General features: G+C 37.1%; 1 protein-coding gene across 1 annotated transcript in view; it reads right to left on the bottom strand.

Moving 5' to 3' along the window:
- Magi2 (membrane associated guanylate kinase, WW and PDZ domain containing 2) overlaps positions 1 to 20169 on the bottom strand; it is a gene marked incomplete at its 3' end in the record, with an annotated part of 913285 nt that overhangs the window by 243361 nt on the left and 649755 nt on the right. The window lies entirely within an intron of this gene.

Genomic DNA, 20169 nt, shown 5'->3' with positions numbered 1-20169 from the left:
AGATTTTCAAATGATATTTTCACATAAAAAATGATAGTAGGAGAGAACTCAAATAGTATAATTTCTTAGAAATGCAATGTCAAAGTTCAGCAATATAAAATACCAGGAAGAGGGTACTCCAAAGGTGTGGGGTAAGGTCAAGGAGAAAAGGTGAGATAAATAAAGAGGAAAAGTGGGGGAGGATGCAGTCAAGAATTCCCTTATTTGCAATATCTAGAATATGTATGAGTCAAGCAGAAAACGTCAGATAAGGTGATGTTAGGAAAATGAACTCTAAGATATGTATTCAAATGTTTGTTTTTCTTTCATGCGCTTGTTTCTAACGCATTTATAAGATTATTTCTTTGTTGTTTTGTATGTCCCTCCCCCACAGTATAACCCCTGCTTTCACTGTATTTGATGTCGGTATAATTTTGGAGGGGAAGGGGAAAAACAACTCGTTTAAATAAGGATACAGGTGGACCCGTTGCAACAATGAGAAGTAAAAGTTGTCATGTCGAAAAAGAACTTTACAACTTTGTGGGGGAGAGGATAGGGTGGGGGGGGCGGGGGGAAGATGGGAAGGGATGGAAAGGGGAAACAAAGGAGGAGGCTACAATGCTTGATAAGAAATGTACTCATTATCTTGCCTATGTAATTGTAACCCCTCTGTACAGTATTTTCACAATAAAAAAAGAATTCAATGTATATATTACAAAATTAGGAAGAGTGAGGGAAGGGATGGGTAGGAGAGGGATGGATGAGAATGTTGACAGGGGTGATATTGATCAAGATATATTGTATTCATGAACATTTTTTCAGGGAAATGCCTCTGTATAACTACTTAAAGATAATATAAAAATAAAACAGTATATTGGAACTGAACTTTACAACTTTGGGGGGAAAAGGAGTGAGGGAAGTGGGGAAGGGAAGGGATAGTGGGAGAACAATAAGGGAAGGGGTAACAATGTTTGACAAGAAATGTACTCATTGCCTTACTCATGTAACTGAACCCATTTGTATAGCATCTTTACAATAAAATTAAAAAAAACTTTCTGGGCTAAATAAATTTACAGTTTCTTTAAAATAAACAAAGCAAAGAACAAAAGAAAGATAATTTAAAGGGCAAAAAGATAACTAAAATCAGAACATCATCTGATGTGTAAGAAGATGGTTTTATAAGAAAGGAGAGATAAGGGCATCCACATCATTTTTATTATAATTCCAAATCAATAGAGATAGTGTATCTTTGTAAATGTTCATCTACTAGGAAAGTTTTAAAGTTTGTTTTTGTCTTTTTAAATGGAAATAAGTTAGTATGGAGGCTCATATCACTTTCTCATATTCTTATTAAAGAAACAAGAGAATACTAACTCGAGCACAATTTGACATGAAATATGCATCATATATTGGCAAGGTAAATTTGAAATAGAAGTGGTATGGGAAAATTTTTAATGCAAAAAAGGTGTTGAAATTTGTTTCCAGCTTTTTCTAACATTTAATTTAAAATATGGTAAAAGTTATTTTAAATATAAAAAGCTAAGGCCATTGATTAAGATGCATTGTTCTTCTAAACTAATTGTTGAGGTAAACCCTTTGTACAACTACTTGAAGAAAATAAAAATCTAATCAAAAAGGAAGAAAAGAAACACTAGTTGATTTCTCAAAAACTAAAATTTAGGCATCTTTGTAAATGAACATGGAACTTCAATTAGTTTCATACTAAAACCATTAATTCTTCAATGAGTGTAAATGAATTGTACATTTTAGCTACTAAAAAGTGCCATAAAAATGATTCAACCATGGGGGATAAATGGGGAAGATTTTGGTTAGTGAAGGGTTGTTATATACAAGGAAATGGAAATAAATCTCAATTACATTAAAAAATTCAGTTTATCAATGTAAATTTTAAAAAGAAACATGAATTTACAACATAAAAATGACAAAAATGAGAATAGGTGGGGGAAAAAGGAGGGAAGGGGAAACAAGTTCGACAGAAATGTACTCACTACCTTACATATGTAACGGTAATCTCTCTATAAATCACTTTTACAATAAAATAAAATTTAAAAGAATACTTCCACAAAATACTAAAATCTAATTAAATATGTGTGCAAAAACAGTTAAAAAGAATAGAATTCCCTAAATACCGGAGCACCCAAATTTATCCAAGAAACACTACTTTCCCTGAAATGACACATAGATACAAAGACAGTGATTGTTGGTGACTTTAACACACCACTTTCCCCACTGGATAGATCAACTCAGCAAAAACTCAACAGAGAAACAGCAGATCTAAACAACTACATAGGCCATCTATACTTAACAGACCTCTATATAATATTTCATCTATCAGCAACAGAATACACATTCTTCTCAGCAGCACATGGAACATTCTCCAAAATAGACCACATTTTATGTCACAAAGCAAATTTGTCCAAATACAGAAGCACTGAAGTTATGCCCTGTATTCTTTCAGACCACAAGGGAATAAAATTATAATTCGACACCAAATGCCACCAAAGAAAATCTATGGAGGCTGAACAACACACTATTGAACCAGCAGTGGGTCATGGAAGAGATTAGAAAGGAAATTCAAATGTTCATGGTATTTAACAAAAATGTACATATAAATTTCCAGCTCTACTAGGATACAGCAAAAGCAGTAGTCAGAGGAAAATTCATAGCTGAGTTCTTATATCAATAAATTGGAGAGATCTGAAACCAACAATTTAATGAGGCACCTGAAATTCCTTGAAAAAGAGCAACAAGCCAAACCCCAATCCAGTAGATGGAAACAAATAATTAAAATTAAATCAAAATTAGAGTCCAAAAAAAAGAAAAATTATAGAAAGAATCATCAAAGAGTTGGTTCTTCAAAAAAATTAATAAAATTGACAGACTTTTTGCAATCTTACCAGAAAAAGAAGAGAACATACCCAAACAAACAAACTCAGAGATGAGAATGTAAACATCACCACAGAAACAACCAATATTCAGAACATTATAAGGGAATACTTCTCAAACATTTATGCTAATAGATTTGAGAATCTGGATGAAATGGAAGACTTTTCCCAAATATTTATATGCCTAAACTAAACCAAGATGATTTAAACCAACATAACAGACCCATATCAAGCATAGAAATAGAAACAGCTGCAAGGAGGCAACAATGCTTGATAAGAAATGTACTCATTCCCTTGCTCATATAATTGTAACCCCTCTGTATGGTATTTTCACAATAAAAATTTTATTTTTGAAAAAAGAGACCTCCTACCCAAGAAAAGCCCAGGATTGGATGTATTTACAGCTGAATTCTACAAGGTCTTCAAAGCAGAAGTCAAATCAATACTCCAAGGCGGTAATGAAATTGAAAAGGAAAGTTCACTACCAAACTCCTTCTATGACATGATCATAACCCTCATTGCCAAACCAGACAGGGACTCACCAAAGAAAGAGTACTATGTGGGGAACACAGGCAGCAAAGATGGCCCTGAGAGGAAGTCGAGTGGGCAGAGCAGGAATTGTTTATGTTCAGTGTATAAACAACTCATGGAAGCTTAGGTGCATGATAAGGTGTGGCATTTACAATGATTGGTTGGTTCCATTTCCTCCCCTCCCACGCAGTCTTTTGCTTTAAAAAGGGCATGCTCCCTGTTAATAAACGAGTTCCTGCTTTGTTTGACTCCCGGCTGCGTCTGATTGTCTCCGTGGCTAAGGGAGGCTGGTGAATGGGCTAGGGGCTAAGGGAGGCTGGGGAATGGGCTAGCGGCCGCACTTGCCTTTCCTCGGACCCCATCTGTCCAAAGAAGGACAAAGACCCAACAGTACTATAGACCCATTTCTTTGATAAACATCGATGGAAAGCTTCTCAACAAAATTGTGTCCAATCAACTTCAACAAGTCATCAAAAAATCATACACCATGATCAAACAGGATTCATTCCAGGGATTCAAAGCTGGTTCAATATATGGAAATCAAATAAGATAATACATCACATCAACAAGAGCAAGGATAAGAACCACATGATTATCTCAATAGATGCAGAAAAAGCATTTGACAAGATCCTTTATGATGAAAGCTCTGGAAATACTAGGAATCCAGGGAACATTTCTCAATACAATAAAGGCTGTGTATCACAGCCAGCATTATACTTAATGGCAAAAAGCTTAAGCCGTTTCCTCTAAACTCAGGAACGAGACAAGGATGTCCACTCTTTCCACTCCTCTTCAATTTAATAATAGAATGCCTAGAACAATAAGACAAGATGCAAACATAAGGGGAATCCAAATAGGGAAAGATAAAGTAAAACTTTCCCTCTTTGCAGATGACATAATTTTATATTTAAGGAACCCCATGGACTCCACTACCAAGTTACTCAAGTTGATTCAAAACTTTGGCAAAGTAGCAGGGTATAAAATTAACTCTCAAAAATCAGTGGCTTTCCTGTATGCCAATAAGGACAAGAACACAGCTGAAATCAGGAAAGCATCCCTTTTTTGTAACAGCCCTACAAAAAATAAAATACTATGAATTAACTAAAGAACTGGAGTACCTTTATGATGAAAACTTTAAAAACCTGAGAAAGGAAATTAAAGCAGAACTAAGGAAGTGGGAAAACATCCATGCTCCTGGATTGGGAGGATTAACATCATGAAAATAGCAATGCTGCCTAAGGCTATCTACAATTTCAATGCTACCCATCAATATCTCACCCTCATTCTTCAGTGAAATAGAAGAAGCAACCCAAAAATTCATATGGAACAATGAAAGACCCTGAATAACAAAAACAATCCTTAGCAGAAAGAATTGTGCTGGAGGAATAACAATACCAGACTTCATACTCGACTACAAAGCCATAACATTCAAAACAGCTTGGTACTGGCACAAGAACAGACCTGGAGACCAATGGATAGAACTGAAGACCCAGAAATGAACCTACAGACCTATAACAACCTAATCTTCGATAAAGGAGCTAAAAAAAGGAAAAAAGCCAACCTCTTCAGTAAAAGGTGCTGGCAAAATTGGTTAAACACCTGTAGGAAAAAAAAATATATATATATCACCGTGCACCAGAATCAACTCCAAATGGATTAAAGACTTCGAAGTAAAAGCAGACACTCTGAAAATGTTACAGGAAGGAATAGGAGGAATTCTAGGGCTCCTTGAAACAGGTCAGAAATTTCTTAATACAGACCCAGAAACACAACAAATCAAATAAAGGTTAGACAAATGGGATTGCATGAAGCTGCAGAGCTTCTGCATGGCAAAGGATATAGCTAGCAAGATCAATAGAAAGCCCATGGATCAGGAGAAGATCTTCACTAGCCATACAACAGACAAGGGTCTCATATCTAAAATATACTTAGAACTCAAAAAACGAAATCCCCCAACAACAAATCCTCAATGAAACAACTGCCCAATAAATAAGTAGGCTAAAGACTTAAAGAGAAACTTCTCTGAAGAGAAGAATAAGAATGGCGAATAGACACATGAAGAAATGCTCAACCTCCCTAGCCATAAAAGAAATGCAAATCAGAACAACATTGAGATTTCACTTCACCCCAGTTAGAATGGCTATAATCAAGAACTCTAATAACAACAGATGCTGGAGGGGATGTGGACAGAAGGGAACCTTACTGCATTGTTGGTGGGAGTGTAAACTTGTACAGCCACTTTGGAAAGCAGTATGGAGGTTCCTCAAAGGACTCCACATAGAGCTCCCCTATGACCCAGCAATTCTACTTTTGGGCATTTACCCAAAGGATCACAAACAAGGCCATACTAAAGCTACCAGCACAACTATGTTTATTGCTGTATTATTTATGATACCTAAGATATGGAACCAACCCAGATGTCCTTCGGTAGATGAATGGATCAAGAAAATGTGATATATATGCATATATATATATATATATGTATATATATGAATTCTATGCTTCCATCAGAAATAACGACACTGGCGCATTTGTTAGGAAATGTTAAGACTTGGCAAAAATCATATTAAGTGAAGTAAGCCAGTCCCAAAGAAATTTAGGTCCCATGATTTTCCTTATTTGGAATAATTAGTATACATATAGGATAATCTTATCAGATGAGCTGAAAAGCTCAAAAGCTATGTGCACATGTCCTTATAAAATGACGCTAAGTGAAATGAACCCCAAGTTATGTACACAAGAGGTCTGTCTTGTTTTTACTGTTTTAAATTACTATGTTTTTTGTTTCCTTTGTATGTTCTTTACCCTATGGTATATGCCCTATTATTATCTTGTATATACATTTTTCTAATCTGGGGAGGGGAAGGGAAATAAAATGCTGAAACAAATATACAGGATGACCCATTGCAGCAGTGATACTCACAGGACAATATATAGAAACGAACTTTATAACTTTGGATGGGGGGAAGGGGGAGAAGGGAGGATTGAGGGGTAAGGATAGTGGAACAACAAGGGAAGAGGTAACAATGATCGACAAGTAATGTACTCATTGCCTTACTCATGTAACTGTAACCCCTCTATACAGCATCATTACAATAAAATAAAAAAATTAAAAAAGAATAGAAGAAAAGAACACAAATTACCTTTTTTGGATAGGTTTTGCTATTGGTGAAAAAAATATCCCAAGAAGTTAATAGAAGGAGATTCAGGATTGTAGATTATTATGAGTAATGGCTACAAGGTCATTTTGCTCATTTATTTTTCTGCACTTAAAGCTAAATATAAGTATGCTAAGTAACACTTCTTTTCAGAGGAAGGAAAAATCATGTGTATTTGATATTATGCTAGAACAATAATTTTTTCTGTTATTACATTTAGCATACCTAAGTAACATCTCAAGATACTTACATTTTTATACTGCTATTATTTTTGGCTATGTAGTTGGTGATATATAAGTAAGAAATGATAAATAATATATATATATATATATTAGAAATGATAAAATGATAAAAGTGACTATTTGTTGACACTTGTGTTTGACTATTAGATTATATTCTGGTGATTGTGATTGTTCCTATTTGAGATAAAACACTTTTCCAGTGGTAATTGTTGGTCAGATCTATCTATCTATCTATCTATCTATCTATCTATCTATCTATCTATCTATCTATCTATCTATCTATCTTTCTATGCAAATACTTGGGCTTGAACTTAGGCCTCACATTCACTTGACTTTCTTACTCATGGCTCTGTCAATTGAACCATGCAACCAACTTAGCTTTTTGCTGGTTAATTGGAGGTGAGTCTAGTGGACTTTTTTGCCTGTCTGGCTTTGAATCTCAGTCCTCCCCTTTTCAGCTTCTTGAGTAGCTAGGATTATAGCCATGAGACACTGGACTACACTTTATTGTAGATGGACATATACATAGATGATTTGCTTATTGTATGTGCTATACCTAGGTCACAGGTTTTAGTTAGATGAACCCTTACATTCTGTTGTTCACAGCTGGTCTTCTATACAATTTTAGAGCTGGAGTGAACCTGAAACCTAATTTTCCATCATATTTTGGGGGTAGAGAGCCCATAAGTAAGAAGTCAAATTTCCACGTTCTCTAGTGAATATCTCATATTGCTTTCCACTAAAATTATTTGCAATTTTATTTCATGTAATTTGGTGGAGTTGGTAAGTAATATGACCTTATATTCAGTGAAAAATATCACTTGGACACTGAATATCTGAGTTAGAGGGATCAACACATGTCTAAAATGAGTCACCCTAACTGGCATAAGGGTTGAACGTTTTGCCATTTTTCTTGGACATAAGTTCATGTATCCTGTAATTTCTTTATTTCTTGCAATCACTGCTGCCCATAGAACTTAGTAATGCCATTCATATTGGCTTCTTGGATGGCTTCAAACAATGATCAGGGTATTAGCCCTCATCATGTAGACCAACTAAACCACATAGCTCCTTGCTCATATACACACATCAGTAATTATAGTCTCAGAGAAGACTGGATATTATGCCCCAAATTCATTTTAAAGGATATTATCATTCCAGCCTATTAGTTCAGACTATTACATTCAGAATTGCAAACTGTTCAAATAAGGATTAAATATACATGTACTAAGAGGCTAAGGAATTAAGTCTTTCCAATTTGGCTTTTGTCTGTTCTGATTCAACCTCATTTCTGTCTTTAGTCATTTTATTTTACAAAGTCTCTCTCTATAGAGCTGGCCTGTAGTAAACATTTATGTTATCCATTTATTGAAACAAGTTGTGATCATTTATCTTCCTATCTCTTTCATTCTCTCCTTTCTCAGTATTGATTTTGCTTGCTTTAACAATTTCCCATGCTTTTTTTGTGTGGCTTATTCTAAAACATATTCTTCTTGTTTTTTTTTTTTGGTCAGTCGTGGGGCTTGGACTCTGGGCCTGGGTATTGTCCCAGAGCAATTCAGCTCAAGGCTAGTGCTTTACCATTTGAGCCACAGTGCCACTTCCGGTTTTTTCTGCTTATGTGGTGTTGAAGAATCAAACCTAGTGCTGAGGAATCTAACCCAGGCCTCATGCATACAAGGCAAGTACTCTACCATTGAACCACCTTCCCAGCCCCATGCTTTACTCTTTATTTATAATAAGACTCAAAATATTTTATATCAAGGATATATAAGTGTAAGTTACAACAAAAATACACAAAATAACTTTTTTGGGGTGGGGGTAATAGGGGCTGAACTCTGGACCTGGGCACTGTCCCTCAGCTTTTCAGCTCAGGGTTAGTGCTCTACCACTTGAGCCACAGCACCACTTAACGGCTTTTTCTACTTATGTGGTAATGAGGAATCGAACCCAGGGCCTCATGCATGCAAGGCAAGCACTCTTACCACTGAGCCACCTTCCCAGCCCCATACTCTTCTTTTAAACCTTAACATGACAAAAGATTTTGGTATTTCTTCAATCAGTCAGAGAAGGTTTTTTGTCACTTTGGGAGTTTCCAGGTTTGGGCACTTTCAAAAATATGTCCCAGGTTATCCACTGGATAATGTCTGAGCTGTCCATCTATGTTATATGTGACAAAGAATGATCTGTAACCTTGCTACCTTTTTTCTTGAGAAGTGTCTCTTTATCCCTGTAGTGATTACTAGTAATTTCAGATACACAGGTATCTCTGATCACATTTTTCAAAGCACTCTACCAGTAATGAATAAGGTTTGTGTATTTCTATCACTTTGACTAAGTTTTAACCCTATAATGAAACTAGATTTGTAAAAAAAATGAGAACTGATTTTTTACATGGCATGAGTGTCTACACAAATGAAAAGAATTACTTGCCCTTTCTTCTTCTTCAGATAAGACAGGTTTAGCAAAACATTCTAGGCCCTTAAGTTGGTATCTAAATGAACTCTGAGTGGCATTAATACTTTAAGAAAAGATGCTTTAACTTAGCTGGCTCAGAAAAGAACTTTGTAAGCCTTTACCATAAAAAAATAATTGCTAAAATAATTTTCTAGTCTCATTTTTTTTCCTGCTTATGTGGTGCTGAGGAATCGAACCCAGGTCCTCATGCATGCAAGGCAAGCACTCTACCACTGAGCCACCTTCCCAGCCCTCTAGTCTCATTTCTTAAATTTTGTTTTTATCTTTAAGTAGTTGTATAAAGGAGTTGCAATTTCACAAAGTAGTATATGAATGCAATGAATCTTGATCAATATTAGCCTATTAATGAACTCTTACAGGACTCACCTATCCTGGAAGTGGATACTTTTTTTCCATCTTCACTTCAATAGATACTGTCAATTACATTAAATAAAACCCAGGAGAAGCCATACCAAATTTAGTTGGAGGCCAAGAAGGATGGATAAAAGATGAAGAACATGTAAAACTATTATGAATTTGAGTAGAATTTAAGATATAATCTCAAAGTACCAAATCCCTGTTGATTCTTAATCAACTGAAAAGACAACAAAGGGGAAATCAGGATCAGTCTAGCCTCAAAATGATCAGCCTTGCTTGATTCCTAGTGTTCTTATTCTTGGCTTATAAATTATATAAATTAATACATTTGCAGCTCTTGCTTCACCCAGAATTTTCCAAGGAGTACAGAATTAGCTTTTTCAAATATGTTTGAGAGATTCATGAAAGTTCCACATTTTAATAACTTGCTTTACACTTGTTTGCAATGATATGACACATCTTAGTCCCCTACCTCCTGCTTAAATGGTCAGCTTAAAAAATGAACAGAATGCCAGGCACCGGTGGCTCACACCTGTAATCCCAGCTACTCAGGAGGCTGAGATCTGAGGATCTCAGTTCAAAGCCAGCCCAGAAGTAGCACTATAGCTAAAGTGGTAGAGTACTAGCCTTGAGCTGAAGAGCTGAGGGACAATGCCCAGGCCCAGAGTTCAAGTCCCATGACCGAGCAAAAAAACCCCACAGTATTGCATAAACAACTATTTCTTTTTGTTTTCTCCCTCTTTTGCACATATTCAGGATGACTTTCCATTCTATGGGTTACTGGCTTAGCTATTATAAAAACAACTCCCTAGTTGGGGAGGTGGGGAGGGAAGGGATGGTAGGGGAAAAACAAAGGAGGGTGTAACAATGCTTGATAAGAAATGGAATTCATTTACCTTATTCATGTAATTGTAACCCCTCTGCACAGTATCTTTAACATATATATATATATATATATATATATATGTCTAGAGGCCTAGTTTTCCAGTGTGTTGGAAGAAGCAAAGAAGGAAGTATCTTTTGATATAGCAGGCTGAATTACACTCATTTTATATTGCTTGTGGCTGCTTGTCTGGTGAATGGTGACTGGCCATCAGAGTGGCAGGTGTCCAGTAGCTGACTCTCTGGTAGATGGATCTGTGCATTCATCCTCAGGCCACGACATATTTGGATCATTTGACCTCTTTCACCTCTGCCAGCTCCTGCCATCTTGGGGCACTGCCCAGACTGTTGTGGCTAGGTTTGTCCTTGCCCAGCAGGCAGCTCTCTTGAGCATTGCATGGAAGACAGCTGGCACAAGTCAGGCTCTGTTCTCTATGGTCACTTCAGCCACAGAATACTCACAGAGCCTTGTCATGCCAAATACGGAGCTGCAGTGCCATGTCTTCTCTCTATCCTGCCATCTCTCCCCAGTTCACTTCTTTCCCAACCTGCCTGGCATGACTGCTGCCTGCACAGTTGTCCAAGTTGGAAAGCAAATGCATATGCTTCTTTTGAAGGCAACTCCACTGTTAATGAGCCAGTTTTCATTTGTATGAATGGAGACTAGAATAGAAAAGAGCCTCCTTTCTTATGGGGATGGCTGTATTACCTGTGAACACAAACACTGTGTCCCACACAAGGAAACTAGCCTGAAGATTCTTTCTCCCTTGCAGCTTCTGTCTGTGTGGAGTGAAGCGTGGAGTGGTTGTGGGGTGAGATGGTCCCATGGTAATCCTGGGGTGTTTGTGTTATGGGCCTCAGAATCCATTTTATGACAAATACTGCTCAGAATGATGAGGCTTGCTAAGTAAATGACTGGGCGCCTGGTGGCATCTGTTTTGAATGGTAACTAGTGACACCATGAAAAGTTAGGTGAATTATAAAGCAGAACAAGATTAGTCAGTGACAGAGAGCAAGATGGAAGTCCCGGACCTCTAACTCGAACCTGATGCCCTTGCTTGCCATCTTGTACAACCTCTGTTTTTCTCTGAAAGGCATTAATTAGCAATGCCACTATACACATCAATAAGAGACCAGGAGAATTACCATGGAAAATCAGTTTCATACTTTTTAGAATTTACCACAGTGAACTGGGAGAAAAATATCATTTCTGCCAGAGGCCCAGCATCTTGTTCTGTTCTTATGGAAACTCACTGTCAGGCAATTCCAGAAACTGCCTCCATCGCTGCTGGGCAAAATGTCTTCTTTTCATAGAAAAATGTCACCTTTTCTCTAAGAAATGGCAGGTGGTTATTTTTTTAAAAATAAAAAGGAAAGATGACCTTTGCATTTTGTTAAAAACATAAAAAATACACATCTGAAGCACTCAGGCTTTGAAGGAAAACCCTGAAAGCAATCACATGTCTACTACTGTGTACTTGAGGTTCTACTTTGTGAATTCTGAGATTACTGTAGTCAGCACTGATACAGCCTGTGGGGAAATGTCAATGACCAAAATATGGTGCAATTGTTTTCCAGAAATGTTCACTGCACACAAGTTGAGTGCTTGCATTCGAGTTTTTTTCTTCTAATTCCATCCAAATCTCTCTCCTTCCACTCTTTCTTTCCCACTTCCTCCTTCCTTACTTTAATACTCCAAAACCTTTATGTTCCAATCCAGCATGACAATTGTTAACATGTCCGAGAGAGATCGTTTTCTAAAAACAACATCAGTGTTGCTACATACTTTGCTTACCTTCACACTTAAAAGTACACAAATACTTCAGATAAAGTTTTCAGATTAAATTTAGAGATGTGAGAATCTTAAGTCATAGTTTAATACCGGATATTGCATTTTCTCATGAGGAAATGGGAAAAAAATGTGTCCAAGTTTATCTCCTCCACAAATCACACAGAAGAAGAGTGATAAAGTCTAGACACAACATTTCCAAACAAGGTACCAGGAAGGAGAAAGATTGTTAAATTATTCATCTTAGCTTTACAAAACTTTTGAAAATATTTAATACATATAGTTGAACTATTTATTTTCTGACAATAGTGCTCACCATTGAGAACTGCATAATTTTACCTTCCAGGGTTGGATTTTCCGACAAAGTACTCAATTAGATGATGACACTTAAGATTTCCCAAGTGTGTTCTTGTCAGTTCATGCAAATCTTCAGCTGGAGCATGCTAGAGGCACACTAATCACACTGGATAGAGGAATAACGTTGCTGCAGCTGCAGTAGTTTGGATATTTGCAGACTCTGGCATACTCTACTTCTGATTTCACTGGCAGCTTGCAAAAATCTAGCAGAATTACATTGATAAACAAAGGTCTGCATGACAATTTATCTCCTATTGACTTCGATGAAATCTCCTCATTTAGAATACTAAGAGCTTTAGAATTATGAACTAAGATCTAAAACTTAGTTGAAAAAATGGAAGACATGGTCCTTCCCTTTCCTTGCATGGTGCCTGCCTGGATATTGACATGCTATCCATCTTCACATTGATCTATATAATTAAACTATTCTTGAGCACTTACTGGCCCATGTGGCCATCTGTAGAAATATGTACTGACATAGTACATTGCTATTTCATTCAGAGAGTGTTGATTCTTATAATTGAAGCATTGACCTGGCCTCTTGTGTTTTCCAATCATTTTATCCTTTCTTGGCTTGCTGTTTACTATGAGTCAAGACTGGCTTCCTTTGGGAATGGGTTATCATTTCAGAAATGAGGAACCATAGAAAACAAATAGAGGAAAGATTCTGTCATCTCCAAAATATGTCTAGCAAATGGGATTAGAATCCTTATGACATACCTAATTGTCAACCAGCCCAAATGTCAGTGGCTATGCACAAAGGAAGTGGGAGCCCCCCTATTTGCGTTGATAGTCAGCCAATAGAATAAGCATTGTCAGCATGCCTCCACAATGCAGAAAAATTTTAGAAACTTCTCTTAAATCTAAGCTAATGAAAAGAAACAAAAGATTGCTTCAAAAATTATATTAAGTGAAGTAGGCCAGACCCAAAGAAACACAGGTCCAATGGTTTTCCTTATTTGTAATAACTAGTATATATCTAGGACAATCTTACCAGACAAGCAGAAAAGGTCAAAAGCTATGCACATATGACCATATAAGATGATGCTAAGCGAAATGAACCCCAAGATATGGACACAGAGGTTTTTTATTTTGTTGCTGTTGTTTTTAATGTACTATATGATTTTTTTTGTTTCTTTTGTATGTTCTTCCCCAAGTGGTCACTATATTTGATTTTGGTGCCCTGAATCTTGTATATACATTTTTCTAATCGGGGGAGGAAAAGAGACATAAGAAAATGCTGAAACAAGGATACTGGTTGCCCATTGTAAGAAAGAGATGTACAAGACACTATGTTGAAAATGAACTTTACAACTTATGGGGGGAGGAGGGAGAAGTTGGAGAGGTGGGAATGGAAGAGTTGGTAGGGGAAAAACAAAGGAGGAGGTAACAATGGTCATAGGAAATGTACTCATTACCTTACTTGTGTAACTGTAACCCCTTTGTACATTATCTTTTTTTTGTACATTATATTTACAATAAAAATATTCAGTGCAAAATAATTTCATTTTCAAGATCCAAAGAATAAACACACTAGGTATTTACAGACCTTTTCACATATCTATCACTTCCAGAATTCCACAGTTTTCTTTCATTTATTGAAAGACAACTTTATAGGCTCCCATTTTGAGACATTCCATGTTCTACATTCTTTCTAAGGATATGTCCTTTCTATTTTATTTTTAACATCTAATAACTCATCTGATGAGATATTTGGTTACAATGGACTAAAAATCTTAAATAATATTTTCAAGAGGCACAAATATCAATCTATGGAAAATCTCATACCTCTGTTGCAGGAAATCAGTGCTGTACAGAAAAAACTCATTAATTTGTTCCTCCAATAAATTGAATATTGATCATATACTTGTTAGTGAACTAAGCCTTGGGGATTTATTAATGACTGAATCAGAGTCTCTGCTGTAGGGGGCTTATACTCAGGAGATGTGTGGCGGTGGAAACAACCCAGGGTCTACAATCTAGCTGAGAGCAGGAGAGAGATAACTAAGCACCCCTTTAAGCAGCAGATTGTCCATGAGGATGCAAAGGCTAAGTTCCATTAGTTAAGGGGACAAAAATGGTAGGACCTGAATGAATTTCACATTGGCTAGAAGCAAACTATAGCCAATAGCAGAATTGGTGAGTCTTTGCTTATCTCAGTGCGCAACATTTGGTAAGTCTTTGCTTCAATTTATATCGTTTTAGTTTCTTTATAAGCAATTTTAATTGATGATTTCAAACCATGTGCTCTAAAAAGCTGAAATGAGAAAATTTTCTTAAACATATTTAGAGAATACCTTTAACTTCACATTTGCGTATCTTAAGATGAATATCTTTCATTAATAACCCCACAGCCAACCATGTCCTTCAAGAAGTAAGTAGGAAAGGATAATAATCTCCAGGCAATTAAGTTTGAATAATAAGATCCACATTTTAAAGTGGAAATTTTATAAGGGTCTGTAATATAACACCCCTGGTGCTATAATGTCCAGCACAAGTTGTTGCTGTGCTCTTAGGCTGAATCAGGGCACTGCCTCCTCTCTGCTTTTGTTCCCAGGAGAGCCAGGGAATTTGCACTACAAATTAATAGAAAGTTTTGGTGCAGAATAACTTCATAAAGATAAAAATACATTTCAATGCATTGCCTTTATGATACTAACAGGGAAAATGGTCATGAATACCATATCTTAATCATTGTGCAATTTATCTAAAGGATACATATACCAGAAAATAAAAACAACAATTTCAGAGTAGCAGACTACTACTACAATGGCAATGAATTTCTTGATCCTGCTGAAGAAATTAGAATCAGAACACAGCTGGTATAGTTGTCCCGTCTCAAATGAGCTCTTTTCCAGAATGTGATTTTAAATGAAGCAAGAAAGAGCAACACAGTATGAGGTAGAAAGAGAAGAGATAAAAATGAAGACAATCAGAAGTACAATAGCATGTGGATTACAATGGCCTCTTTTTAAAACTAAATGAGGAGTTGAGCAAGTATAGAATTATTTAAGAATTGGTGCAATATAAAACATTTAAAAATTCTTGAATGAGCCAACTGTCAGTGGTCATACCTGTAAACCTAGATCTGAGGATCTGAGTTCGAAGCCAGCTCCATCTAACCACCAAAAAGTTAGAAGTGGACTTGTGTTTCAAGTGGTAGAGCAAAAAAGTCTTGAGCAGAAAGCTCAGGTACAGAGACCAGAGTCTGAATTGCATATTCACACACACACACACACACACACACACACACACATTCTTGAATGGTTTGTTTTGTTTTGTTTCTGGGATTAAGTACTTTGTCAGTTGTCAGCCCTGTGTCTCATACATCATCCTCAGGAGGAGAACAGATGGAAAGTTGCAAGGTGGCTCCTGTCACTATGAGATGTCCTGCTATTGATCTGAAAGACACAGTGGAGATATTAGGCATTTAAAAATAAAACAATGTTTGAAAAGTGAGGTATATTTGGAAAGAATCAAAAGCAAACATGTTGATAGGCAAAACAAGCACAGCTTATTTCTTCTCTACGGGAGATATTAGTATTGGTCAACTGGATGGAAATTCTGTTCTCTTTTTTGGCTTTTATAGAGGCCAAATGTTTTTGTAACACAAAACATTAATACATGTTAAAACAGGTAGAAGCACAAGGCTTTTGTAAAGAAAAAATCTAACCTGGTTCTGAGTCTGAATATTTTTCTAGATTAAAAAAGAATCTTTAAGGTCAAAGGTGGTGGTAGTCAGTTGTGTGAAGGCAGAGATCAAGAGGACCACAGTTCAAGGCCAGCTCAAATATACAGCTAGTGAGATCTCATCTCAACACTGGCATACACTTGAACTCTCAGCGACTTGGAAAGCATAGGTAGGAAGATTGTGGCCTGAGTCTTACTCTCAGTACAAAGTATAAGACCCAATCTGAAAAAAGACAAAAGCAAACATGGCTGAAGCTATGACTAACATGGTAGTGTACTTGCATAGCAAGTGGCAAATCCTGAGTTCAAACCCCAGTACAGTAAACAACACAGCAATAACATATCTCCCCGAATCCCAGCCTGATTAAGATCTTTCTAAGAAAGTCAGAAAGAGGGAAGTGATGAGAAGAAACTACCACAGAGTGTGCTTGGAATTGGAAAGGGAGTCTGTCATGGATTTGTCATTGAGGAGGTGGTGGGAGGATAAGACAGAAACCATTTTCAAGTAACAACTTGAGCTTCCCCATAATGCTCCTCAGAGGATGCTCAATTAACAACTACAGGATTTTATTAAACTGCTGGGGAGCTAAGAACTGTTAGCAGAGGAGGAGAGCATAATCTATAGTAAAAGAACAGTCAGTACGGCAAAGCAGGGAAACACTGGAAAGTCAGTAGTGAGTGGACATTACTGAAGAGGGTTATGACTGCCCACTGAGAACAACCACCACGGGTCCTACATAATACTCATGGCCGCTGGTTAGTCCTCCTGCTCTGCAGAGGGCAAAGAAAGGGGCAGCTAATAGATGACAGCAACGTGAGAGGGAATATCCCCAAATGGCAGTGAAAGTTCAAAAAGAGCATGAAATCTGTAATCATTCAATTGATTTCTAGAAGCCAGTTTATGTAACTGATGTGAAAGACAAAAGTTGAGTTAGGTTTGTTTTTTCCTATTAGGCAGATGCTCAGACACCCTCATTTACATAAGTTAATGGCTCCAAATATTCATAAACTCTTTTTAAAGCAATTATGAACATATAGTATATGGAGAGAAGGTAAGAAGAGGATCCAGATGTTTGTGAGCTATTTGATGTTGGTATAATTTAGGGAGGGAAAGGGAAAAAACAAAATGTTTAAATAGGGATACAGGTGGACCCATTGTAACAATGAGATGTACAAGGCACTATGTTGAAAAATGAACTTTACAATTTAGGCGGGGGTCAGGAGAGTGGTGTAGTTGTGGAGGTGGGTGGGAAGGGATAGTAGGGGGAAAAACAAAGGAGGAAGTAATAATGCTTGATAAGAAATGTACTCATTACCTTGCTCATGTAACTGTAACCCCTCTGTATGGTATTTTCACAATAAAAACTTATAAAATAATAATAGGAAGGAGAGTCTTTTTGCAGTTCTCATAATTCATCAGTGGGCATAGAAAACAACCTCAGAATTCTAGCTGAAGATGGCAGACTAAAAAGTACATGCTGTCATCTTTAATGAAGTCTTTAAAAGAAATACTCCTCAGGAATAAAGGGAATGAAGGGCTGTAGAATGTACAAGGTATGAAAGGTGATGTACTGTGGCTTTTGGAAGTATATACTAAAGCAGATTGGCAAAACTCTCTGTCAACTGCATTTTGTAAGTAACCTTTTATTAGAATACAGTCATATCAGTGGACACATGAATGAACTATTTTTGTTCATGTTTTGTCTATGCTGCTTTCATAGTGGCAATGTTGAAATGTGGTGACAGGCCCTTGACTGGCAAAGATGAAAATATTTACTATTTGGATCATTATAGAGTTTTCTGCTTCTTATTCTAGTATGATCTTGGAGGAGGTAGTAACATGAATGGGGAAGACTCTTAATTTCTCCAAAGAATAAAGGCAAGGGGAACATCCAATTTGAGCTCCCTGAAGATCTATTTGTCCCACATGTGTGTCCAGAACCTCTACCATGTGCCCTAAGTCAGAGAATGAGGGTATCTTTTTATTAAAGGCCAATAAAAATATACATGTTAAAAGAAATGAAAAAAAGTTTTCAAAAAAGCAAGTAGATATGACTTTCACATTCTGTCCCTGCCCTATAATCCAAAATATTACTAGTATTTGAATATCTACTACAAACACAGGACTCCCAAATAACATCTTAGGATTTCACTTTTAAACCTGGATCATCTAGGATACCAAGATACTCGTGTATCTTGCTGTGCTTCAGAGAAATAATGAGAGGTCAGCGGGAGGACGTGGCCAGGGACACCAGGGACTGTGGAGAGACACCATGGCAAGTCCCGAGGTGTCAGATGTACACCAGCTCACAAAAGATTGGGACAGAAAATATCCTGGGGAAAAGGAGATCTTCTACAGTATGATATAGGATGGAGCTTTCGAAGAAAAACAGGGAATCATTTAAAGATAGCTATTGCAATAGAGATTTTAGTACATTGTTGAGCTCAGTGAAACAACAAACCATTGTCAGGCAAAAACTTCACAAAAATATAGTAGTCATACTCCTGAGACACTATAGAAGGGTTGAGGTATAAATTAAATAAAGGGTCATGTCCAAACTGTCAAGTCTAGACAACCACCTTTAATAATATTAATTAGAAGTGTGAAGATGTCTACCACAAGAACTATTTAGGGGCAGGAGGTGTGGCTCAGGAGGCTGAATGTTAGCCCATGAGTAAAACTGTCAGATACTGAGTTTGGACCATACATACATACATACATACACACACATACATATACATACATACATACATATACATGCATACATATATACACACATACATATATACATACATACATTAAGAAAGAAAGAAAGAGAAAGAGAGAAAGTAAGAAAGAAAAAAAGAGAGAGAGAAAGAAAGAAAGAAAGAAAGAAAGAAAGAAAGAAAGAAAGAAAGAAAGAAAGCCATCTAAGAGGATTCCAACTCATCATCTACATGTGGGATGTGGGCCAGAAGGAGGGGAAGGGCAGGGCAAGAAATATTTTATACATGATAAATTCTTTATGTTATTTTTAAAACAGTGTGCCTGTGTTGCTTTGAGTTTTTTTTTTTGAAAAAAAGGTATGTAACTCTACATTTCCAAGCATCATTGTCAGTATGCCTTGGGTACAGTAATTGCATGTTTATTTTTATTTTTTTTTTTGGTCGTGGGGTTTGAACTCTGGGCCTGGGCGCTGTCCCTGTGCTCTTTAGCTCAAGGCAAGCACTCTACTGCTTGAGCCACAGGGCCACTTCTGGTTTTCTAGTGGTTTTATTGGAGATAAGAGTCTACCCGGGCTGACTTTGAACCATAATCCTCAGATCTCAGCCTCCTGAGTAGCTAGGATTCCAGGCATTAGCCACCGGTGCCCCGCTGCATGTTTTTTTTTGGGGGGGGGGTCCAGTCGTGGGGCCTGTACTCTGGGCCTGGGCACTGTCCCTCAGCTCTTCAGCTCAAGGCTAGCACTCTACCACTTGAGCTATAGCATCGTTTCTGGCTTTTTTCTTTTTGCTTATGTGGTGCTGGGGAATCGAACCCAGGGCCTCAGGCATGCAAGGCAAGTGCTCTACCACTGAGCCACCTTCCCAGCCCGAATTTTATTTTTTTTGAAACAAAGTTTACTAAATGATTCTGACAGTGAGTCATTTACTTTTGATTTTTCAAGCCCAGCAAAATGGCTCTTCACAAATGCCATTGGCCAAAGAGTGCTAAATATGTCATCCTTCAGGGCACCTTACTGTCATCCTATTAATAAAATGGGTAGTTTCTCTTTAAGTCTTTAGCCCACTTATTTATTGGACAGTTGTTTCTTTGAGGA

This window comes from Dipodomys ordii, unplaced genomic scaffold (assembly GCF_000151885.1).
Source record: "Dipodomys ordii isolate 6190 unplaced genomic scaffold, Dord_2.0 Scaffold207, whole genome shotgun sequence".
NCBI lineage: Eukaryota > Metazoa > Chordata > Mammalia > Rodentia > Heteromyidae > Dipodomys > Dipodomys ordii.
The sequence above is the reverse complement of the archived record's forward strand: the minus strand, read 5'-3'. Positions and strand labels throughout refer to the sequence as shown.